Source organism: Emys orbicularis, chromosome 10 (assembly GCF_028017835.1).
Source record: "Emys orbicularis isolate rEmyOrb1 chromosome 10, rEmyOrb1.hap1, whole genome shotgun sequence".
Classification (NCBI taxonomy): Eukaryota; Metazoa; Chordata; order Testudines; family Emydidae; genus Emys; species Emys orbicularis.
The window spans coordinates 45175735-45187780 of record NC_088692.1 but is presented as its reverse complement, the minus strand read 5'-3'; the positions used below and the strand labels follow the sequence as shown (position 1 = coordinate 45187780).

General features: G+C 44.9%; 1 protein-coding gene across 1 annotated transcript in view; it reads left to right on the top strand.

The window, feature by feature from the left end:
* Positions 1-12046, top strand: part of BBS4 (Bardet-Biedl syndrome 4) — a 95350-nt gene that overhangs the window by 22414 nt on the left and 60890 nt on the right. The gene's annotated exons all lie outside the window — the stretch shown is intronic.

Below are 12046 nucleotides of genomic sequence, written 5' to 3'. Positions count from 1 at the left end.
TAGAAATCTCTAAATCTGACCTTAAAGAGACTGGTGGGAAGTGAACACCTCAGAGCAGTGTTCTGTGGCAACCATTATTCAGGAACTGACATGTTTAGTAGTTAAAACCATTCATTATTTTGTCCTTTATTCCCCATGGGGAGAGTTGCTCTGAAAATCAATTCCCTTTGTTGCCACATCAAGATCTATAACTCTCTCTGTTATTTATTTTTCCCAAGCAAATGGTGATAGAATACAGGGAGCTCTGCTCCTCGAATCAGGATGGAGTTAATATCAGCCTGCTGAGAGGGGATTTTAATCTCCCTACTGCATTTTAAATTAATCAGATATTTTCTGAAATGCTTTACTGGTTTTGAATTGAAATTGACTGGCTCCCATCTTTCCAATTTCCTTTCCTCAAGCACTCCAATCAAATCATTTTACAGTAACTGATAATACTATATAGGAGAAGGCACTTTTCCCAGTGTGTATTGTTGGTCTTACGGAACATAACTCCAATTTATTTCCTTTTGTCATGGAAAAGGTTATTTAGAAAATGAAGTTTGGCCTCTCCTGTTAGTCAAGTCATGGCTGATAGGTTTGTGGACTAACTTTAAATACATTTTGAGTCATACAACAATGTTTGACCCAGGCTTTGGTTCATATATATCAATAGCATTTTACGGTAGGGTAGAAAAGCTTTAAACGGGAACCTGAATATGTTTCTGAATGCAGTAGATAGAGTATACGTCCAGGAACGTTAGTGAATATTGAGCATATACTTCTGTTGGATTATGAAGAAGCAGGTTGTTTGATAGATACTCTCCTTGAGCTGTGCTTACTCAAAATGGACTCCTGTCCAGATCATTTAGATCATTTTAGATCATTTTCTAAGTGACGATCTTCTCTTATGAATTTCAATGAAGCAGTGGATATAAAAGCTGAAGTGTCCCCCCCAATTCCTAGCCCTTCTGTTATTTTATGGAAGTGTTGTCTAGTGGTTAGAATAGGAGATTTGGTTCTGTTCCTAATTCTGCTTCTGATTTCCTGTGTCCTTGGGCAAATCACTTCACCTCTCATTTTCCCCATCTACAGAATGGGTCTAATATTTAGTTATCACACAAAAATGAGGTCGGGTTTCACTAATGCTAGCAAAGCACTTTGATACTGAGAAGTGGCGCGGGTGAGGGATGTGCTGGCCGCTGCCCCCATTGGCCCGGGACGGCGAAGCGCGGCCAGCGGGGGCCGCGATCGGCCGAACCTGCCGCGTCAGCAGGTAAATAAACTGGCCCGGCCCGCCAGGGTGCTTACCCTGGCGAGCCGCGTGCCAAACGTTGCCGACCCCTGCTGTAGATTAAGGATGCTATACAATGTACTAAGTATTATAATCTAGAACTAAGGGTATGTCTACACTACGAGAGTAGTTCGATTTTACTTAAATCGAATATGTGGAATCGATATTACAAAGTCGAACGTGTGTGTCCACACTAAGGACAGTAATTCGACTTTGTGAGTCCACACTAACAGGGCAAGCGTCAACATTGGAAGCGGTGCACTGTGGGCAGCTATCCCACAGTTCCCGCAGTCCCCGCTGCCCACTGGAATTCTGGGTCGAGCCCCCAATGCCTTCTGGGGAAAAAAATGTGTCGAGGGTGGTTTTGGGTAACTGTTGTAATCGAACCGTCACTCCCGCCCTCCCTCCGTGAAAGCGCCGGCGGGCAATCAGTTCGCGCACTTTTCTGGTCAGTGACAGCGCGGACGCCACAGCACTGCGAGCATGGAGCCCGCTGCAACCATCGCTGCAGTTATGGCCGTTGTCAACACCTCGCACCTTATCATCCACCTTTCCCAGAGGCAGATCCTGAGAAATCGGGCGAGGAGGCTATGGCAGCGCGGTGAGGACCTGAAGTCTGAGAGTGGCACAGACCTGTCACAAAGCACGGGACCCCGCGCCGAGGACATCATGGTGGCAATGGGTCATGTTGATGTTGTGGAACGGCGATTCTGGGCCCGGGAAACAAGCACGGACTGGTGGGACCGCATAGTGCTGCAGGTCTGGGATGAATCGCAGTGGCTGCGAAACTTTCGCATGCGGAAGGGGACTTTCCTGGAACTTTGTGAGTTGCTGTCCCCTGCCCTGAAGCGCAAGGACACCCGGATGCGAGCAGCCCTGAGTGTCCAGAAGCGAGTGGCCATAGCCCTCTGGAAGCTTGCAACGCCGGACAGCTACCGGTCAGTCACGAACCACTTTGGCGTGGGCAAATCTACTGTGGGGGTTGTTGTGATGAAAGTAGCCAACGCAATCGTTGAGCTACTGCTCTCAAAGGTAGTGACCCTGGGAAACGTGGAGGTCATCATAGATGGCTTCGCCGCGATGGGATTCCCAAACTGCGGTGGGGCTATAGATGGAACTCACATCCCTATCCTGGGACCGGCCCACCAGGCCAGCCAGTACATTAACCGAAAGGGCTACTTTTCAATGGTGCTGCAAGCACTGGTGGACCATAGGGGACGTTTTACAAACATCAACGTCGGATGGCCGGGCAAGGTTCATGACGCTCGTGTTTTCAGGAACTCTGGTCTGTTTAGACGGCTGCAGGAAGGTATTTACTTCCCGGACCACAAAATAACTCTTGGGGATGTGGAGATGCCTATAGTCATCCTCGGGGACCCAGCCTACCCGCTAATGCCCTGGCTCATGAAGCCCTATACAGGCGCCTTGGACAGTGAAAAAGAACTCTTCAACTACCGGCTGAGCAAGTGCAGAATGGTGGTGGAGTGTGCTTTTGGACGTCTCAAGGGGAGATGGAGAACCTTACTGACTCGCTCTGATCTCAGCGAAACCAATATCCCCATTGTTATTGCAGCTTGCTGTGTGCTCCACAATCTGTGTGAGAGCAAGGGGGAGACCTTTATGGCGGGGTGGGAGGTTGAGGCAAATAGCCTGGCTGCTGATTATGCCCAGCCAGACAGCCGGGCGATTAGAAGAGCCCAGTGGGACGCGCTGTGCATCCGGGAGGCTTTGAAAGCTAGGTTCCAGAGTGAGCAGGGTAACCTGTGACTATTAAGTTTGTTTCCAGAGAAGCTGAACCTGCCCCCGTTTCTTTACCCAGTAAATGTTCACTATCCTCTCCAGTTACATACCCCGTTCACCCCCCTTCCAACACACGTTTAAAAATAAAATCACTTGAAATTTGTTAATGAACACCGTTTTCTTTATTACTGTTTTCGCGGTAAAGTGTTGAACCTGGGACGCAGACTGTGTTGGGGAGCGGGTGTAGTGTAGTGATGCAAAGGACGCTTCTATACTCCAGGAATGACAGGCTCCGCACTGGTGGACTGGTTGTTTCAACGGAGCCTGCCACCCCTCCTGTTCGGGACTCTGTGTGTGGGGGCTATGTGACTTTGTGGCAGGAGGAGGACGGTTACAGATCCCCTGCTGCGTGGCTCTGTGATCCAGGATAAGGACCGCTGCATAAGATCTCTAACCGCCCTCCCCCGCCACAAAGTCACATAGCCCCCCCCCCCCTCCCTCCCACAGAGAACATGAAAACCACCTCCCAGACTGACCAGGGTAACTAGTGACTGCAATGTGTGTGTGCCCTGCTGCTGAACCTGCCCCCGCCTCTGTACCCTGGTAAAGGTGACTGTCCTGTCCAATTACCAACCCCCTTCCCCCCCTTCAAACAGACTCTCCTGTAAAAGAACATGATGGAAACAGTAATTAACAGAAACGTATTTTTTATTAGCAACCACACATGAAACTGGGGGATGAAACTGGGACGGGGGCTTGGGTGAGGCGGGAAGGAAAGGACTTACCAAATTTTGGGGAATGAGAGCCTTCTGGTACTTGAGCAGTCTGCAGGGGTGGAGTGAGAGTTTTCACGGACTCTGCCGCCCCTCCTTCTTGGGACTTTGGGTGAGGGGGGTATGGGACTTTGTGGCGGGGGAGGGCGGTTAGAGAGAGACTGCAGCGGGGCTCTGTCCTCCTGCCTCCGGTCTTGCAGAACATCCACAAGGCGCCGGAGCGTGTCCGTTTGCTCCCTCATTAGTCTAAGCAGCGTTTGAGTCGCCTGCTGGTCTTCCTGCCGCCACCTCTCCTCCCGTTCCATGTGTGATCGGTGCATTTGGGACAAGTTCTCCCTCCACTGGGTCTGCTGGGCTGCCTGGGCTCAGGAGCAGCCCATAAGTTCCGAGAACATGTCCTCCCGTGTCCTCTTCTTCCTACGCCTAATCTGCGCTAGCCTCTGGGAGTGTGATGCCAGGGTAGGTCGGGAGACAGTCGCAGCTGTGGGATGGGAAAAAGGGAGTGAATTCCTCAGAAAGATAAATTTCGTTGTGAACAAAGAACATAGTCTTTCTCTGTGAACAAGACCATGCACAGCACCTATCACATGCGCACTCAGGACAAGGTCGAATTTTCGGCCTTCGCATTCAGTGCATGGGGTCTTGCAGTGCAGATCAGACAAGCGGGACAGGACAGCGGAATTTGGGTAACAGGCTGACATGGTAAGCCGTAGACTTGTGGCTGCTTAAAACTTTAATAATAACACTGGCCTCCTTTCACATTGAAAGCAATGCCAGTCCCTGCTGCCAGCAATCCGGCAAGCATGAACTCTGCCCCTGTCCCACCCCCTCGCGGCTGTCCCAGGGAAAGATCCCTGTATGCTGCTCCTCTCCCGCCTCCACCACGTGGCTGTAAACCGCCGGTTACAGTTCTGTAAAGGAACAGGCAAGCAGTCCCAATACTAACATTCCCCTACCTAATTCAAAGCAGGTCACCGTGAGCGACATCACTCTGATGAGGATTTCAGAGACAGAGAAAGAACGGATGCTTCGGGAAAGCCTGCAAAGACCAGGGCCGTATGCCGCCATGCTCTGAAAGGCAATGATACCCGAGTACTTGATTGTCTCCTGGCGCGGAAACGTTTCCTACCACGGAGGACCCAATAAGGCCGCTCTCCCCAGGAACCTGATGGAAAGGCTTTCCAATTACCTCCAGGAGAGCTTCGTGGAGATGTCCCAGGAGGATTTCTGCTCTATCCCCGGACATATAGACCGGATTTTACTGTAGCTGCACTGGCAGGGACTAAACAGTAGAGCGCCTAGGGCAAAACAATCATGCTAAACCGGACATTGTTAGATTTTTTTTCAGTAGTTGCACTGCCAAGGACTGAAACGTTAAGCGCCTAGGGCAAACTAATCATGAAAAACCCATTGTTAATATTGTTAATATTCCTGTTCTGTTAAAAATAAATGTGTACATGTTTAAAACACTTACTGACTGATCCTTCCCCTGATTCTGTGTCCGGGTTAACGCCTGGGGACGGTTGGTAGGGGATCTCTGTAAGGGTGATGAAGAGATCCTGGCTGTCGGGGAAATCAGCGTTGTAAGCAGTGTCGACTGCCTCGTCCTCCTCATCTCCTTCCTCATCTTCCCCGTCCGCTAACATGTCCGAGGAACCGGCCGTCGACAATATCCCATCCTCAGAGTCCACGGTCAGTGGTGGGGTAGTGGTGGCGGCCGCACCTAGGATGGAATGCAGTGCCTCGTAGAAACGGGATGTCTGGGGCTGGGATCCGGAGCGTCCGTTTGCCTCTTTGGTCTTCTGGTAGCCTTGTCTCAGCTCCTTGATTTTCACGCGGCACTGCGTTGCATCCCGGCTGTATCCTCTCTCTGCCATGGCTTTAGAGACCTTCTCGTAGATCTTTGCATTCCGTCTTTTCGATCGCAGCTCAGAAAGCACGGACTCATCGCCCCACACAGTGATCAGATCCAAGACTTCCCGATCAGTCCAAGCTGGGGCCCTCTTTCTATTCTGAGATTGCATGGCCATCTCTGCTGGAGAGCTCTGCATCGTTGCCAGTGCTGCTGAGCTCGCCACGATGTCCAAACAGGAAATGAGATTCAAACTGCCCAGACAGGAAAAGGAATTCAAATTTTCCCGGGGCTTTTCCTGTGTGGCTGGTCAGAGCATCCGAGCTCGGACTGCTGTCCAGAGCGTCAACAGAGTGGTGCACTGTGGGATAGCTCCCGGAGCTATTACCGTCGATTTCCATCCACACCTAGCCTAATTCGACATGGCCATGTCGAATTTAGCGCTACTCCCCTCGTTGGGGAGGAGTACAGAAGTCGAATTTAAGAGACCTCTATGTCGAACTAAATAGCTTCGTGGTGTGGACGGGTGCAGAGTTAATTCGATGTAACGGTGCTAAATTCGACATAAACTCCTAGTGTAGACCAGGCCTAAGTCTAGTACAATTGCTGCTAAAGAAGTAGCATATGGTGTTCCAGGGTGGAGGCAGGTTGCATGGACATAGCAATGTAGGGGAGTTTCAATCTGATACGATGCAATAAAATCTAGCTAGCTAGGCATTTATACCGTGCTCATCACAGCAGGGAATCACAATTTAGGGCTCTCTCAGCATCCCTTTTTCACAAGGACTCCAATAAAAAAAAATCCAGCACCCAAAAATGTAGAGAGAGAAATAACTATATTAACCCTTTAAATTGAGGAAATTGGTAACTCCTGGATTTTACTTAGCATCCTTAACTAACATTATGATGTTTCCAAACATCACATGTAGGGACCTGGACATTCACTAAGTCCCCAGTTCAGCAAAACACTAAGCATAGGCTAAACTTTGCTGAATGGCTTTGCTCTGAATTGGGGCCTAATTTTATTTATATGCCTTGGGTATTGGTTTGTTTCTTTAGAATAAATGGTGTCTGGATATTTCAGGTCCTGCGAATTTGCTTCTGTTCTATACAGCTTACATGGCAGCTAATCAAAACACCTCATTGAGCCACTAGTGCTGGAACTGAAGTTCGTTCTGTCTTAATGTATTCTCCATCACTGAGACAAAGCGAGTTACTGCACTATGTTTAAAACAATCGATGAAACAGGTTTATCAGAGATAAACACACTAGGATCCAGCATAGTAGGAACTAGCTGTTGCAGATAAATTTAATGGGAATATAGGAAGCATGTAATGTAAAAATGTCTTAAAACTGTAGTTTAAATCTACTTGTACACTAATTGGTACTGTAACTGTCCCTATGTATAGCTTAAAACTGTTACTTGTTCAGCATGCAGAGATATGATTCACATGTGGATGACCTCTATAAAGTTTTCACAGCTAATTCTAACATGTCAGAATATAAAGTATCAGGGGGTAGCCATGTTAGTCTATATCTACAAAAACAACAAGGTGTCTGGTGGCACCTTAAAGACTAACAGATTTATTTGGCTTTCGTGGGTAAAAACCTCACTTCTTCAGATGCATAGAGTGAAAGTTACCTTACTCTCTTTAAGGTGCCACCAGACTCCTTGTTGTTTGTCAGAATATAGTTTGCTTTTTAGACTCGGGTGTTGAAATCTTCTCAAGCAATTTATGTTGTTTTTGTCCAGCTAAATTGTCTGTCAGCATTTAACACACAGCAATATTGATAGTCCATTATTTTTTGGACCGGCATAGAGCTGGTCTTTGAAGTGGAGGAAATAGTGATTAAAAATGTATATTTTTAGAAACCATACTTGCAGATTTGACAAGCAACAGCACAAGCCCCATCTTCTCTAGTATTGCCCCTTCATGATAGCTAGGGAAGTACGCTTACAGATAAGTAATGCAACTCAAAATACACACTTTGTCTCTCAGCTTTTAGTTAATAAAATAGCTTTAGCTTTTGCAGAAATTGACATGTCTGAAGTTTATGATCTGTCCATGGGATGCATCTGACTTTCTCTCCAGGTACTCCCCACACTGGCAGATCAACAGATGGGAATCTCTTCTGCTCCTGGAAACGTGCTAAAGGATCAAACACACTGAATATCACTAATGGTTTAGTACCCTGATAAGTTGACTTTGTGCATTGCAGAACTGGTCATTTCTGAACTCCTAATACTTTCAAATTAATATAAATCCGTTCTTTGAGTCAAATTCAAAGCTGCCTTTGAAGTTCTGAGAGCGAAACTCTGCCTGAAAAATCCAGATTAAAACCACCACCCTGAATTAAATTAATTAATGCTTTTAAAGTGTGCTAAATAGAAAAGAACTTATTAGAAGAAATATCAGAAAGAAATGCCACTGCAAAACACAGTATCTTGGTATAGGGAATAGGGGAACTCAGGAGACCTGGGTTCTATTCCTGGTTCTGCCACTGGCCTGCTGGGTAACTTTGGACAAGTCACGTTATTGCTCAGTGCATCAGTTTCCTAATCAGTAAAATGGGGATAATGATACTGACCTTTTGAAATGCACTTTGATATCTGGTGATGAAAAGTGCTCTATAAGAGCTCACTATTATCATCATCCAAATTATTATCCAATTTTTTGTGAGTTACAAACTGAAATAAGATTTTGGCCCATCTGGACCTAATAATCCTGGAGGGGGAAATAATTTAAAATATGAGTAAATGCTTCATGTATAATATATATGAAATATGCTTTTAACCTTCTTATTGAAATTGTGCACTTTGATTCCACATCTGATGTAAATGTTACAGTGTGGAATAGAGGTTTAAATTAGTTTTTCCCCCCCTGGTAGAATATTTCTTATCAAGAGTATTTTCATTGCATTTTCCTGACTACAGTAAATCTGTAGGTTTTATCATAGATTTAAATGCAGAAAAAGTCATGGTTGTAACATAAATCACTCAAAAGTCAGGGAATGTCAAAGTGAAGGTTCAGTGTGCTAGTACACCTCTGCGCTCTTGTGCGAGTACATTAAAATCTGTAATTACATGATCAAGCACTATTTCTCAAATAATACATCTTTTTTTTTTTTTTCTGCTGAGGTTGGTGTTGCCTAGTGATTTCAGCACAGGACTGGAAATCAGGAAGTTCAGAGTTGTAATCCTGATTCTGCAGCTGATGGCAACTCACTTAGCCACTCTGCTTCAGTTTCCCAACTTGTAAAAATGAAGATCCGTATCTACATCGCAGGTCTGTTATGAGGTATATTTAGATAATGATTGAGGCTTCCTGCTTTTACAACTTTAGATAAACATTGAATCTCAGATAACATCTTATCATATAATCAAAGAGTGTATGGTAATATATAAGCAGCAGGTGGCCGAGTTAAGGATGATTTCCTGGCTTTTAATTGAGTGTGCAACTTTGCCATTGCTGAATTCATAAAAGGTTTTATTTATTTATGCAATTTCCTAGGTTGTTTTGTTTTATTTGTTTTTTGTTATAGAAATGAGAAAAGTGAGGTGGCACAAAGAAGGAGCCTTAGTCTCCCAGGCTTTCAATCTCCGTGAAAAATCCTTAATCCCAAGCAAATTCCCTTGTGTAATTTACAAACCCTACCAGCTTTACATCTACCTTTATGTGCACCATTTAAATGTAAACAATATTTCCAAATCTGCATTCTCAAGCCTGCATTTTCAAACATTCACAACTTTATTTTAATTACGTACAAAGCTAAACAAATAACCCTGTGTTGAGAGAACATTAACTTTGCAAACTCAGAAGTTAGGAAATGCCAGAATTAAGATTGCACTGTAACCGTAGTTCACCACTCTTGTATGTATGCATTATGCTGCAGTCTTCAATGACATGCACATATTCAGTTTTTTGGCCATGTCCCCGACCTCAATCAGTGCACAGAAACAAAGGTGCTCCCTGAATGGGTAATTATTCAATATTTTATCCTCATCATTCAGTGTGTGGCCTAAGCCTTATTTACCTTATACTATCCAAATCCTGTGTTGATTTCAAAATTATTAATTTCCTCATGGGCTTTTCTATGGAGCTCATCACTGAGGTGTCTGAGAGCTTTACAAACATTAAAGAATTTATCTTCACAACACCCCTGTTAGGTAGAGTGGTGTTATCTTCAGTTTACAAGGGGGTTCTGTGGTACAGAGAGATGAATGGCAAAATTGTCAAGTGTCCTCTAATTTGGGTGCTCAACTTAAGATGCCTACGGTCTTATTTTTCAGAGAACTTAGTATTTTTATAGCGCTTTATATGTTCACAGCAGAGCTCCCTTGCCCAGCAGCACATAACAATTCTGGGGCAGAGTCAGGGATAGTATCCAGTTCTCTAGGGTAGCACTGGACTGTCTTAAAAGAAACCACCCTTTCTCGTCCTGCAGTTTCCTGCATCATTCAGTGTATGCCTTCCAATTTCTGCAACCGATGAGGCAGGGGTCCTGTAAACAGCTTTATTCACTGCACAGTCCTGATTCATTTACCTGAGCCCCATCTATCTTGTGCACTGAATGGGGCAGATGTCCTGTGGGGGGGAGGGGGCATGGGGGGGGAAGTATGTAATCATGCAATTAAAGACTGTATCATAATGCATACACACAAGGGGGAGGAAAAAAGTTTGCATAGGCAAAAGTTCAGCCTGAGACAGACATGTGACATGGAACATTTTAGCTGGAATGCTTAAAGTTTGGCACAGTGATAAACAACTGAAAACTGGGTTTTATAACGGAAAGTGTTAGACACCTTAAACTATAGGCATTGCTGCCAGACCTGACTGTTACACATTCTTTTTTTTACATTTAGCAAAGCGAGTATAGTTTACTGGGGATTGTTTACATATCAGGTGTGAAGTTTCAAAGAAGTCATTATTGAATTACCACACCTCTTCCTTCTCAGTATTTTCTTCAATATTTCTTTTATCATAACTGGAAAATGGCTTAATGGCTTTAGCTCGGTCCACCACACAAAAGAGACCTTTCAGCAGAGACCAGGCACCGAAGAATTCAGGCCAAAGAATGGATGCATCTTTCCGAAAGGGAACAGAGAACTAGACTGGAAACTTCTGCAACACTGATCAAATCCAGTACTCCTGCCACTATAAATAACAAGCCGGTTATGCACATTACAATAGTAATATCCATTCAGGGTTATAGGTGTTTCTTTTAAGAGGGAGATATTCCCCTTCATGGGCTGTGGGGTTTACATGGTAATCATCTATTGATATTAATGTCCAAAACTGCACCACTTAGACCTTAATGCTGATCTCATTGCACAGCCTATGCTGCTTCCATTATCGCACAAAGCTACTCTTTTCACAGTAATTGTCTCACTGTAAGGTGGTAGTGAAGACTGCCAGCTTTGAACAGGCAGGATGTCTCCCCTTGCTGGTGTGGTTCCATATGATAATGTCCATTTCAAACCACTCTTCAAGGAGGATTTTATGGCTAATGAGTTTTGGAATCAGTATTGCAAAAATAATCCTGAAAAGGAATATGCGGCTTCTTGGGAGAGTGCTTAGCTGTCCAATTCCATCTCCCTACCTGTGATTTTCAGACCATGCAGATTTTATTCCCTACAGATTTGTCCTCTCTTCTTTCACTCTCCCATTTTCTTTGTAAAAAAAAAACACTGCACTTTTTCTCACATTGTCTCTCATAATCAATGGGTCATCAAACATGCTAACTGTTGACTCAAGTTCCCTTCTCCAGCTCCATCCTGGATCCTCTCCAATCTGCCTATCACCCTTTCTTCTCCGTTGAAACTGCTCTCCCCTAAATTTCTTATAACTTCTTCCTGGCCACATCACAGGGCCTCTTCTCTATCCTCATTCTTGACCTCTCTGCTGCTTTCAGCACTATTGATCATACCTTCCCTCTTGCTAGCTTGTTCTGCTTTGACTTCTGTGCTGCTTTCCTTTCCTGGTTCTCCCCCTGCATAGTTACACCTTTAGTGTCTTTATAGTATAGGCGCTGTTCTCCTCTTCCACTTTCCATAGGGAGGACACAGGGCTGTCATTGGCCCCCTTTCTTCTCCTCCTTTGGGAAATCGCATCTCTCAACTCCAGCTACCAGCTTTATGCCAATTACTCAGAAAGCTCCCCTTCACTCTTCACCTATCTCTCTCTAGCCAGACCTGGATCTCATCTTATTTCTCCAACATCTCCTCATGAATGTCACATCAACAACTTAAACTAAACATGGTGTGACGTTGCACTCCATATGTTTATGGAAATATGCTAATGAGTGCAAATATAATGTAACTGGAATATGCTTTATGCAAAAGGTCTCATGTAAGGTATCATTACAAAGCTTATAATCTACTGAGTGTGTTCATCCTATTTGTATGTG